This window comes from Taudactylus pleione, unplaced genomic scaffold (assembly GCF_031769625.1).
Source record: "Taudactylus pleione unplaced genomic scaffold, aTauple2 ptg000897l, whole genome shotgun sequence".
In the NCBI taxonomy this organism is placed as follows: Eukaryota; Metazoa; Chordata; class Amphibia; order Anura; family Myobatrachidae; genus Taudactylus; species Taudactylus pleione.
In genome coordinates, this window is record NW_028285298.1 from 1,858,784 (window position 1) to 1,872,602 (window position 13,819).

Below are 13,819 nucleotides of genomic sequence, written 5' to 3' on the forward strand. Positions count from 1 at the left end.
AGGGGTGCTGTAGTGTTGTCCAGGGGGTGCTCTGTCCATCAGGGGTGCTCCCCCCAAGTGCTAAAAAAATAATATATTTTCTGTGTTTGTGAATTGTGTGCGCAGTAGCCGCACGTGCATCAACAAAGTAGTGCCAAGCGTGCGCCTGTGTCATAAGTAAAGGGCCGGCTGGCTTGACCGTTAAAGGGTGCTGTAACCCCCAAAGTACACTCCAGTCCAAACCAAAAAAAAAATTATTTTCTGTGTTTGTGAATTGTGTGCGCAGTAGCCGCACGTGCATCAACAAAGTAGTGCCAAGCGTGCGCCTGTGTCATAAGTAAAGGGCCGGCTGGCTTGACCGTTAAAGGGTGCTGTAACCCCCGAAAGTACACTCCAATCCAAACCAAAAAAAAAATCATTTTCTGTGTTTGTGAATTGTGTGCGCAGTAGCCGCACGTGCATCAACAAAGTAGTGCCAAGCGTGCGCCTGTGTCATAAGTAAAAGGCCGGCTGGCTTGACCGTTAAGGGTGCTGTAACCCCCGAAAGTACACTCCAGTCCAAACAAAAAAAAAAATTATTTTCTGTGTTTGTGAATTGTGTGCGCAGTAGCCGCACGTGCATCAACAAAGTAGTGCCAAGCGTGCGCCTGTGTCATAAGTAAAGGGCCGGCTGGCTTGACCGTTAAGGGTGCTGTAACCCCCGAAAGTACACTCCAGTCCAAACCAAAAAAATAATTATTTTCTGTGTTTGTGAATTATGTGCGCAGTAGCCGCACGTGCATCAACAAAGTAGTGCCAAGCGTGCGCCTGTGTCATAAGTAAAGGGCCGGCTGGCTTGACCGTTAAAGGGTGCTGTAACCCCCAAAGTACACTCCAGTCCAAACCCCAAAAAAAATTATTTTCTGTGTTTGTGAATTGTGTGCGCAGTAGCCGCACGTGCATCAACAAAGTAGTGCCAAGCGTGCGCCTGTGTCATAAGTAAAGGGCCGGCTGGCTTGACCGTTAAAGGGTGCTGTAACCCCCAAAGTACACTCGAGTCCAAACCAAAAAAAATAATATTTTCTGTGTTTGTGAATTGTGTGCGCAGTAGCCGCACGTGCATCAACAAAGTAGTGCCTAGCGTGCGCCTGTGTCATAAGTAAAGGGCCGGCTGGCTTGACCGTTAAGGGTGCTGTAACCCCCGAAAGTACACTCCAGTCCAAACAAAAAAAAAATTATTTTCTGTGTTTGTGAATTGTGTGCGCAGTAGCCGCACGTGCATCAACAAAGTAGTGCCAAGCGTGCACCTGTGTCATAAGTAAAGGGCCGGCTGGCTTGACCGTTAAGGGTGCTGTAACCCCCGAAAGTACACTCCAGTCCAAACCAAAAAAAAAATAATTTTCTGTGTTTGTGAATTATGTGCGCAGTAGCCGCACGTGCATCAACAAAGTAGTGCCAAGCGTGCGCCTGTGTCATAAGTAAAGGGCCGGCTGGCTTGACCGTTAAAGGGTGCTGTAACCCCCAAAGTACACTCCAGTCCAAACAAAAAAAAAAATTATTTTCTGTGTTTGTGAATTGTGTGCGCAGTAGCCGCACGTGCATCAACAAAGTAGTGCCAAGCGTGCGCCTGTGTCATAAGTAAAGGGCCGGCTGGCTTGACCCTTAAAGGGTGCTGTAACCCCCAAAGTACACTCGAGTCCAAACCAAAAAAAATAATATTTTCTGTGTTTGTGAATTGTGTGCGCAGTAGCCGCACGTGCATCAACAAAGTAGTGCCAAGCGTGCGCCTGTGTCATAAGTAAAGGGCCGGCTGGCTTGACCGTTAAAGGGTGCTGTAACCCCCAAAGTACACTCCAGTCCAAACCAAAAAAAAAATTATTTTCTGTGTTTGTGAATTGTGTGCGCAGTAGCCGCACGTGCATCAACAAAGTAGTGCCAAGCGTGCGCCTGTGTCATAAGTAAAGGGCCGGCTGGCTTGACCGTTAAAGGGTGCTGTAACCCCCAAAGTACACTCGAGTCCAAACCAAAAAAAATAATATTTTCTGTGTTTGTGAATTGTGTGCGCAGTAGCCGCACGTGCATCAACAAAGTAGTGCCAAGCGTGCGCCTGTGTCATAAGTAAAGGGCCGGCTGGCTTGACCGTTAAAGGGTGCTGTAACCCCCAAAGTACACTCCAAACCAAAAAAATATATATTTTCTGTGTTTAGCCGCACGTATATATCAAATCGATATAACATAAATGGAGGACCAAACTTTCTCCGATAAAAATAAAATAGAGAAAGATCAAGAACCACTTCCTCCTAGTGCTGAAGCTGCTGCCACTAGTCATGACATAGACGATAACATGCCATCAACGTCGTCTGCCAAGGCCGATGCCCAATGTCATAGTAGAGGGCACATACAATCCCAAATGGCAAAGTTCAGGAAAATGACCTTGAAAAAGACATTTAAATCAGCTGAAGAGAAACGTAAACTTGCCAATATGCCATTTACGACACGGAGTGGCAAGGAACAGCTAAGGTCGATCCCTAGTATGTTCATGACTAGTGGTTCAGCTTCACATGACGATGGAAGCCCTCCTCCCACTAAAAAATTCAAAAGAGTTAAGCTGGCAAAAGCACAGCGAAGAACTGTGCTTTCTAAGAAGATATCACAAATCCCCAAGGAGAGTCCAAGTGTGGTGGTGGTTGCGATGCCTGACCTTCCCAGCACTGGACGGGAAGAGGTGGCTCTTTCCACCATTTGCACGCCCCCTGCAAGTGCTGAAAGGAGCACCCACAGTCCACTTGCTGATATGCAAATTGAAGATGTCACTGTTGAAGTACAACAGGATGAGGATACTGGTGTAGCTGGCGCTGAGGAGGAAGTTGGCGAGGAGGATTCTGATGGTGATGTGGTTTGTTTAAATCAGGCTCCGGGGGAGACAGTTGTTGTCCGTGGGATGAAAAAGCCCATCACGGTCATGCCTGGGCAGAAGTCTAAACATTCCACCTCTTTGGTCTGGCAATATTTCTATCCAAATCCGGACAACAACTGTCTTGCCATATGTATCATATGTAAAGGTGAAATAAGTAGGGGTAGGGACGTCAACCACCTAGGAACATCCTCCCTTATACGGCACCTGCAGCGCGTTCATAAAAAGTTACTGTCAAGTTCAGAAACTTTGGCTAAGACCGTAAGCAGTCCAGGGACACCTAAATCCCATTGTCCTGTTGTATCCAAGCGCCTGCAAACCACACCGTCAACTCCCTCCTCGTCAATTTCCTCCTTAGTCAGGATCGGAAGTAGTCCTGCAGGCCATGTCACTGGCATGACTGACTCTCCTATCCGGGATTCCTCCGGAGGATCCTGCATTGCTACGCCTACTGCTGCCGCTGCTGCTGTTGCTGCTGCTGGGAGTCGTTCATCATCCCAGAGAGGAAGTAGGAACACCACTACTTTTACTAAACAATTGACCCTCCAACAGTCCTTAGCGAGGAGGATGAAGTACGACAGCAGTCATCCTGAAGCAAAACGTATAACTGAGGCCTTGACTGCTATGTTGGTGTTAAACGTGCGTCCGGTATCCGCCATTAGTGCAGTGGGATTTAGACAATTGATGGAGGTAGTGTGTCCCCGGTTCCAAATCCCGTCTAGATTCCACTTCACTAGGCAGGCGATACCGAGACTGTACAGAAACGTCAGAAAAAGTGTCCTCAGTGTCCTGAAAAATGCCGTTGTACACAATGTCCACTTAACCACGGACATGTGGACAAGTGGAACAGGGCAGACTAAGGACTATATGACTGTGACAGCCCACTGGGTAGATGTATCACCTTACGCAGCAACAGCAGCAGCAGCGTCACCAGTAGCAGCATCTCAGAAACACCAGCTCGTTACAAGGCAGGCTACGCTGTGTATCACCGGTTTCAGTAAGAGGCACACCGCCGACAACCTCTTAGAGAAACTGAGGGAAATCATCGCCCAGTGGCTTACCCCACTTAGACTCTCCTGGGGATTTGTGATATCTGACAACGCCACCAATATTGTGTGGGCATTACATCTGGGCAAATTCCAGCACGTCCCATGTTTTGCTCACACAATAAACTTGGTGGTGCAGAATTTTCTGAAAAGCGACAGGGGCGTGCAGGAGACGCTTTGGGTGGCCCGAAAAATTTCTGGCCACTTTCGCCATTCAGCGACTGCGTGCCGAAGACTGGAGCGCCAGCAAACACTCTTGAACCTGCCCCGCCATCACCTGAAGCAAGAGGTTGTGACGCGGTGGAACTCAACCCTCTATATGCTTCAGAGGATGGAGGAGCAGCAAAAGGCCATACAAGCCTATACATCCACCTATGACATAGGCAAAGGAGGGGGTATGCACCTGACTCAAGCGCAGTGGAGAATGATTTCCGTGTTGTGCAAGGTTCTCCAGCTCTTCGAACTTGCCACACGTGAAGTCAGTTCAGACACTGCCAGCTTGAGTCAGGTCATTCCCCTCATCAGGCTTTTGCAGAAGCAGCTGGAGAAAGTGAAGGAGGAGCTAAGACGGAGCGATTCCGCTCGGCATGTGGGACTTGTGGATGAAGCCCTTCATTCGCTTTGCCAGGATTCCAGGGTGGTCAATCTGTTGAAATCAGACCACTACATTTTGGCCACCGTGCTCGATCCTAGGTTTAAAGCCTATGTGGTGTCTCTCTTTCTGGCCGACACAAGCCTGCAGAGGTGCAAAGACCTGCTGGTGAACACACTGTCAGCTGAAGCGGAACGTGACACGTCAACGGCTCCTTCTTCATTTTCTCCCGCAACTGGGGCTGCCAGGAAAAAACTTAGGTATCCTGAGCAACCCGCTGGCGGTGATGCAGGGCAGGCAGGACCAAGTTTGGACATCTGGTCCGGACTGAAGGACCTGGCAACAATTTCTGACATGTCTACTGTCACTGCATATGATACTGTCACCATTGACAGAATGATGGAGGATTACATCGGTGACAGCATCCAAGTAGGCATGTCAGACAGTCCATACCTGTACTGGCAGGAAAAAGAGGCAGTTTGGAGGCCCCTGTACAAACTGGCTCTATTTTACCTGAGTTGCCCCCCCTCCATTGTGTACTCCGAAAGAGTGTTTAGTACAGCCGGGAACCTTGTCAGCGAAAGGCGTAGGAGGTTGCTTCCACAGAATGTGGAGAAGATGATGTTCATCAAAATGAATTATCAGCTCTTCCAGGGAGAGCAGCCTCCAGAAGGTACAGAGGGACCTGTGGTGGTGGATTCAAGTGGGGACGAGTTAATACTTTGTGAGGATGAGGATGTACACACTGAAGAGGGTGAGGAATCGGTGGATGAGGAGGATGAGGATGACATCTTGCCTCCGTAGAGCCAGTTTGTGCAGGGACAGATTAATTGCCAGCTTGTTTTGTGGGGGCCCAAACGAACCAATCATTTCAGCCACAGTTGTGTGGCAGACCCTGGCGCTGAAATGATTGATTTGTTAAAGTGTGCATGTCCTGTTTATACAACATAAGGGTGGGTGGGAGGGCCCAAGGACAATTCCATCTTGCACCTCTTTTTTTTCTTTGCATTATGTACAGTTTGTGGCCTAGTTTTTCTAACTGCCATCCTGTCTGCCACTGCAGTGTCACTCCTAGATGGGTCACATGTTTGTGCCGTCCACTCGTGTCGCTTAGCATAGTCATCCAGCTACCTCGGTGCAACCTTTTGGACATAAAAACACTATTGTGAGGTGTGAGGTGTTCAGAATAGACTGGAAATGAGTGGAAATTAAGGTTATTGAGGTTAATAATAGCATAGGAGCAGAAAAACCTACAAATTCTGTGATTTTAGCTGTTTTTATGCTTTTTTTCAAAAAAATACAGATCCAAAACACAAAACCCAGAACCCAAAACACGGAAGGGTGGTTTTGGCAAAACCAATCCAGATCCAAAACCAAAACACAAAACACGAAAAGTGGCCAGTGCACACCCCTAGTTTAAACACTGTTTTCTGGATGTGCATAAATTAGCCTCTGTAATCTTGCTCGCAGCTGGAGAGGCTTCTAGTCTTCATTCTAGCACCCTGCACCTGTCACAATCCGTGCAGTACCTCTTTCCTGCCTGGGGTGTCACTCTCTGCTCTGGTGCTTCTAGCACACGCTGGTCTGCATATCAGAAGTTTGTTGCATCAGCTGAGTATACTAGAAGCACCAGAGCAGAGAGTGACACCACAGGCAGGAAAGAGGAACTGCACGTGTTGTAACAGATGCAGGGTGCTAAGAGTGAACTCTGGGCTGGGTACACACTAGACGATATCGGACGACATATCGGCACATCGTCTAGTGTGTACCCTCACTGTCACTGATGGTGCGCTCTCCCGCATGCAGGTCTGACGGGCACCATCGCCGGCGAGGACCATGAGGTCGGTACGCACTACACATCGTCTAGTGTGTACCGGCCTTTAGAAGGTCGATAGGCGCCCGATCTTTGTCGAGGTTTCCGATATTGCTTGTCATTGGATGATATCAGAAGGCAGCAGTGGGAGTCCGTATGCTCAGGTAAACTTCTGCGTCATTAGCATATATTCGCAGTTGCGGAGCGAGTAATTGTGTCTGCATCGGAATCAGGCATTGTGTGCGAAACAAGTCTCCCCGCAAAGAATGTGTGCTCAGTAATGTGACAGAATAAAGCCCTATGAGGAGGCCATTTTCCCTACTACGCATGTGCAGAAAGCCGGGAAAATGGGCGCCGCGTCGTTTTGCCAATGACTTATACAGCGCTGATGCGTAGAGCAAAGCAATAAAGAAATGGGTGCAGAAAGTGCGGTGTGGGCCCGTGTGCACCACATACCCTGCAACCATTATAGACGCACCACTGCGATTGGCAAAGAAGAGTCTGCAGGCACGTGAGGTCATGATTCTGGTCGCTAGTGGGCAGGTCAGTCTCATCAAGCCCCACCCACCGCAGTAAAGCTCTGAGACTGGAGCGCAACAAGAGGCCTGACCTCCAACATGCACTACTGCGCCTCTTTCTTCCCTAGCGTTCCACGTAAATGGACTCACCTCTGAGACTCCAGATACAGTCAGCCCTGCAGTGCCTACAGAGTGTCACAAGTCCATTATATTATCACTGCTATAGGGAAGGATCATAGGGCCTGATTCAGACCCAGTCGCAAGCGCTGAGCGCTCGCAACCAGGTCGATGGTGGCCCAGAGCGCATGCACACGACGGAGCCGGCTCCGTCGTGCGCATGCGGGAGACCCGGATAGCGACGGGCAATTCGTCGCTCCGGGTCTCGCACCAAAGGGGGCGTGCTGTCGATGTTGAGTGACAGCACGCCCCCTTTGGTGGGCGGGCCAGGGGGGTGGCTGCCCAGACGGAGGCATTCCCATGAGAACGCCTGCCGTTTGGGGGCGGCCACACTGACATCACAAGTGATGTCAGTGGGAGAGCTTTCGGCAGTGTTTGAGCCGAAAGCTCTCTGGGGCTTGCGGCCACGAGACCCTACCACAAGGGTCTCGTCGCAAGCCCGATGGTCGCGATGGTCTTGACCATCGCGACCTTCATCCTGGCCACTCGCATTAGCTGTGGGTGGCAACCCACGGCAATGTGAGCGGCCAGGAGGCCGCTCCATAATAAAAAAAAAAAAAGACGCCCTGATTCAGAGCGAGCGCTCTGTCAGAGCGTCCGGCTCTGATTCAGAGCCATAGTGCTGCCATCCGCTGGTGCATTTACCATTCTGACGACCGGCGCACTACAACACCTAGCAATACCCTTTAGCTCCAGGCTGCATCTATACTACTATTTGTACACATGTTATATCCCTGTGTATTGTTCTACCTCGTTCAATAAACCTAAAACCTGGTTAAGCTGTACCACGTGTGGACTAACCGCCACCAGCACCAACAGCTGCAATCTCTGACCCAGTGTATTGCCAGTTATCTAGTGGGTCATTAGATAACCATAACTCCACCCAGTGTCATGATGGTCGACCTAATGACCATGTTGACCTGTTTTATTGTTGACCTACTGGATGTCAGCTTTTAATTTCACACCCATAAAAAGACATGTTAGTGTAATGCCCGCTTACTAGGCCTTACTGGAATGCGGTGTGTGTAACATGTAGCTCTTACCCTTATGTCCTCTTACAGTGTCTCCACCTGAGTCTCCACAAGGAATTAATCTTCTGCGGAGTTTCCGGGTCACCAGGGGGAGATTTGGGGAACCCCCGGCTCAATTACTATACTAACTCACTCACTTACACACATCTGTAGCCACAGAATCCTGCAGAAACCACAATGGTGCCTTTGGGGTCTATGCATTAAGCCTTGGATAGAGATAAAGTGTAGAGAGATAAAAGTACCAACCAATCAGCTCCTAATTGACATGTTACAGACTGTGAGGTCTATGTATTAAGCCTTGGAGAGATATAAAGTGGACGGAAATAAAGTACCAATCAGCTCCTGTCATTTTTCAGTCTCTAAAGTGACAGTTAGGAGCTGATTGGTTGGTATTTTATCTCCAAGTCTTGGTACATCTCCCCCTTTGTACATTAATGGCTCTCATTCCAGTTGGCAATATATGAATGAGGAGTACAATTATCAGTAATTAATATACAGATTACAAGTGTAACACTGTTTACTAAACAGAAATACTTCAAGCTGTGGATGATGAATTATTAGCACTATAAATACTGAATCTATATTAGTATTAACCAATAATCACTGAATTGGCCTTGGCTATTATCAATAAGTTGCCTCTGTTACTATTGAGGTACCTCAGCTACACAGTACTACCCCTTTCAAATCGCAATGCCGGGTCGCACCCAGGGGCGCCTTAAGAGAGGAGGGGGCCCGTATGCAGGGCCCCCCCTCTCTCCCCGGTGGCCGGCCATCGACTGACGCGGCTGGCCGGCCACCGCAGAAGCAGTTGACTCCGGGCACTAGAGTGTGCCCGGAGTCTACTGCACAGTGGCGTAACTTCATCCCAGGTGCCCGGAGGCAAGATGAATGTTGGTTCCACCCCCCCTCCAATTAAAATGTACCACCGCCCATCACCTATGCCAGCCCCAGCTGCCGCCCCCCTATGCAGTTCCCCCAGTAGTGGTCCCACTGTGCAGTGCTCTCTGTAGAGGTCCCCCTATGCAGTGCCACCTATGTAGTGCCCCCCAGTAATGGTTCCCCTTTGCAGTGCCCCAGTAGTAAGCCCCCAGTAATGCCCCCTGTAGTAAGCTCCCAGTAATGCACCCTGTAGCAAGCCCCCTATAGAAAGCCCCCAGTAATGCCCCCTGTAGAAAGCCCCCAGTAATGCCCCCTGTAGTGAGCCCCCCCCGCAAGCGCACACACAAACAAAAAAAACAACAAATAACCAATACTTACCTGAAACCCTGCTCCAGTGCTTCTGCCTTCCGTCCCCGGCGCCCGCTCCTTGGAACTATGGGAGTGACGTCATGACATCACTCCCATAGTGCATTGCGGGATCCCGGAGGCGGAGCTCAGGAGTGAGCTCTGTTCCTCCGGCTACCGCCTGGGGGAAAGAAGGAGCCGGGCGCCCGCTGGTAACACACTCAGTGGGCGCTCGGCAAATAGGGGGTGCGACCGCATCCCCCGTATTGACGCCGCTGGAGATGGAGCGCCGATCAGCGGCGCTCCATCTCCATAGCAGTGCCCGAAACCGCCCAGGAGTGTCAGGTGCCCCCTGGAGTCAGGTGCCCAGGAGTCAGGTGCCCCCTTAAGGGCTTGTCGCCAGGAGTTCCGCCACTGCTACTGCGCTTGCGCAGAATGCTGGAAAAATGGCAGCGGCTGACATTTTCCGGGGTTCTGTGCAGCGCCGACACCCGACGCAGGACCATGAACAGGTGAGTTTTAAATTATATGGGTGCAGGGCTCCCCTGGACCTGGGGTACACCCATTATAGATACGCCCCTGGTCACACAGCAGATTTTGTTCACTAGTCAGAGTGCAACAAACCTGAGATCCCTTTCAGACTGGCAGCCCGACCCACCATCACATCCCGTGCAAATGCTTGGAGGCTCTTCCTATGCAGTGAACAGGAACCGGGTTACCCATTCACACTGCACCTCGAGCCGGGTCGTTACCAGGGTTGAAATGCTCGACTCTGCTTATTTCAACCTGGCTCTTTTCATACTGCACAGTAACCCGGGTTATTGCTGTAAGTTCGAAAGGGGTATAATATACAGCTTCTCATACAGGGCAGGATGCATTATCCTATATTATGCAGTCAAAACCCAAAAATGCATTTTCAGGGGTGTGACTGCATTTCTCATATGTGCCAAGCTTTGTGCAGCTTGTAGCCAGTAGGTGCCTTGTAGATGGCATTGCCCAATAGAAGCCTACGGGCTTATCACAGGCGGACGCGAGGAGGATCAAATTGGATCCCTCCCATGTTCCTCTATGCGCAGAAGGACCTCTGGGTCATGAACCTGGAAGTCCTATTGCAAAGGATAGTTATTATGGGGAGAGCGGTGATTTTCTTCATGCATACCAGCATTATTAATGCAGGCAATGAGTGGCAGGATGTATCACACCCACAATGTTATCCTGGTGTTCTCCGATAACTCTAGCCGGCTCTTCTGCTCAATTTATGACCATCTGCTAGTCGTGGTCCCAATTCCTCGGTATAATGACTAGGAGATGGCCAGTTAGAGACTGCTGCTTGCTCTTCAAACCACCCCAGTTCTACCTCTTCGATCTTGTGGATCGATGAGCCCAAATTGCGTACACTCACTGCATAGACATGTGTGAGCTCGTTTTCTGAGGATGCACAGTGCCAACAAGCACATGTTCATTGCCACATAGAGCTTAATATTATGATTTATTTTTTTTGTTATTATGCTTCACCCATGCTACAAAATTTGGCCAAGTTACAGTCGCTAAAAAAGAAAAAAAAAAAATCTTTGTCCTCAGATTCATGTTCCAGAATCTATGGGTTTTTGAGTGAGGAGTCTCTAAAGGTGCCCATCCACTAGAGCAGTGGTCAGGGAACAGGGGTACATTACCCCCCCATGGGGTAAAAATTAAATTCCTGGGGGTAATAGACGGACAGCCGGGCATGCATATGAATCATTCTGAATGATTCATATGCATGCCCAGCTGTGCTGCAGGTAGGCTCTAAGTCGTACGCTCGCTGAGATGTTATTTCCAGTGGGCGCCCGGCTCCTTCCCTGCAGCACACTATGAGAGAGACGTCATGACGTCTCTCCCATAGTCCCGAGGAGCGGCTGGGCGGACAGGACGGCAGCAGATGCAGGAGCGGGGATTAATGCAAGTGTTTTTTTTTGTAGAAGCAGCACTACAGGGGCATTACATGTGGGCACTACTACAGGGCCACTATATGGGGGCACTACTACATGATTTCCTTCCTTTCAAATCAAGGGGGTAATATCGGCATATCTAAATATATTTTGGGGGTAAAAGGTAAAAAAGTTCCCTGACCCCTGCACTAGACTATTAAGTTGAACGATAGCGATATTGTTAAATTGTTTGCAAAAATGTCTAAACGACCAGTAATGCGCGTGCCCACTGGCCGTTTAGACATCTATCATCATGCAAACATGCTGGTCAACCTGACGATAACATCAGGTTGAGCATGTTTGCAGATGATGGATGAGCCTGCACTGAACGACTACTCATTCAGTGCAGGCTCATCACAGACAAACGACTGCACCATTACAATGTCATAATCATGCAGTCATTTTCATGTCTTCTAGTGGATGGGCACCTTTAAACAACCTATTACAGTCACTGCTGGTCCTCACCCTCCTTATATCATAGATTATGGCTCTTTACTAGCTTGTGCTTCGAGAGCAGACATCACAGCAGAGCTGTAGGTAGTGATAGGAGATACTCTTACTGCAGTATAAGTCTGCCCCCTAGTGGTTGCACCAGAAGACCTGTAGCTCTTCCATAAAAAAAAGTTTAACCATTTAGGTGGCATAAATCAGATCAATCCAGTTATTTGCCCATATTAGCTCATTGGGGTATTGTTAGTTTGTATGAATAGGGGAGGTATACATTTAAAAGACAGACAAAATAAAAGGTTTAGTTATTTCTGGGGGTTTGCAAAGATAAATGAGAATATGCATCCCAGCCATTTATTTCAGGCAAAATAAACATTTTAGTGTCAGTGTTGGGATCCTGGACGCAGGTTTCTTATAAATGGAGATTCTGTGTGTTAAGATGCCCATCCACTAGCAGACATGAAAACGACTGTATGATTATGACATTGTAATCGTGCAGTCATTTGTCAGCCTGATGAGCCTGCACTAAACGATCAGTCGTTCAGTGCAGGGTCAATCAATTATCTGCAAACATGCTGAACCTGATGTCACCACAACCTTACTAATCGCATATGTACTAACATATGCGATTAGTATCACAAAGGACAGGTCTTGCGATAAGAGCTGCCCTTTGCTAAGCAGCCAACACCGGGGTCTCCATGGGACCCTGTCCCCTCTGAGCCCCGGGAGCTTCCTGCTGGTCACATGTGCAGGAAGCCCCGGGCTCCTCCTCCTCCCTGCACCCAGAAGATTAGGAAGAGGAGGCGGCGGAGGACCCAGGAGGAGCGCGGTCTAGCGACCATGGAGAGCAGGCAGGGCCGGTTCTCCCGTTACGCAGCTGCGTAAGGCGCCACATAGTGAAGGGCACCTCAGCTGCGTACCATACGCGCCACGGGCAGACTGCGTCTGTGACACAGCTGCACCGCGTGTGTAGCGCTGACCGGATGGAGTTCGGTCAGCAGTACACAGCACAAACACACAGCCACCAGCTCCGGCAGCTGTGTGTTTGCTTTAGCAGCTGATGAGAGTTAGACAGACTCATCGGCTGCTGCTCCCACTGCCGAAGCCGGACATCTTCTGGCTCCCGCAGTGGGTAATGGGAGTGACGCATCACTCTCATGACGCGTCACTCCCATAATGCAAAGCGGCGGACGGAGGAGCTGATCTCGGTGGCGGGAGCAGGAGCGGGTGTCAGGTAAGTGTTTTTTTTTTTTATTATGTCTCTACTGCGGGGGAGAGGTTGATTACTACTGGTGGCGGACTACTACAAGGGGGGGGGAAATACTACTGGGGCACTACAAGGGGGGGAGAAATACTACTGGGGGCACTATAAGGGGGGGGATACTACTGGGGCACTACAAGGGGGGGGATACTACTGGGGGCACTACAAGGGGGGGGGGGGAATACTACTGCGGGCACTACAAGGGGGAGGACTACTACTGGGGGCGGACTACTACTGGGGGGGGGGAATACTACTGGGGGCACTACAAGGGGGGGGACTATTACTAGGGGCTCTATATAATGAGCACTGCATAGGGGGTACCACTACAGGGGGCACTGCATGGGGGTGGGGGCGCAGTACTACTGGGGCACTATATAAGGGGCTTACTACTGGGGGCACTGCACAGGGGGACCACTGCCGAGGGCACTGTAAAAGGGGCACTGCATAGGGGGGGGGGGGGGGGCGCCAAAAAAATACTCGCTTACCAAAACATTTGGGCTAGGGCCGGCCCTGAGAGCAGGCGAGTGGGGGCCAGCGCTGGACGACGGCAGGTCGGTGAGGCAGCAGCAAAACATCAGGAGCGGTAAGAAGCCCATAGGCTTCTATAGGATAACACCAGGCTTTTCTGCCGTTACCTTCTGCACCGATAAGTGCGGCCGAGTCTTAGTACATATGAAAATGCGGTAAAACCCCCGAAAATTGGGTTTTTACAGCATTTTTCCCCTTTAGTACATCCCGGCCTCAGCGAGCAATGAGTACACCTGTGCACCTGCTGGGTGACCTGCAAAACGTGACCTGTGTGGGGTCCTGAGGACAGAGTTTGAGAACCACTGTGCTAGAGACACCAGTGTTAGAGGAGAAAAAACAAACA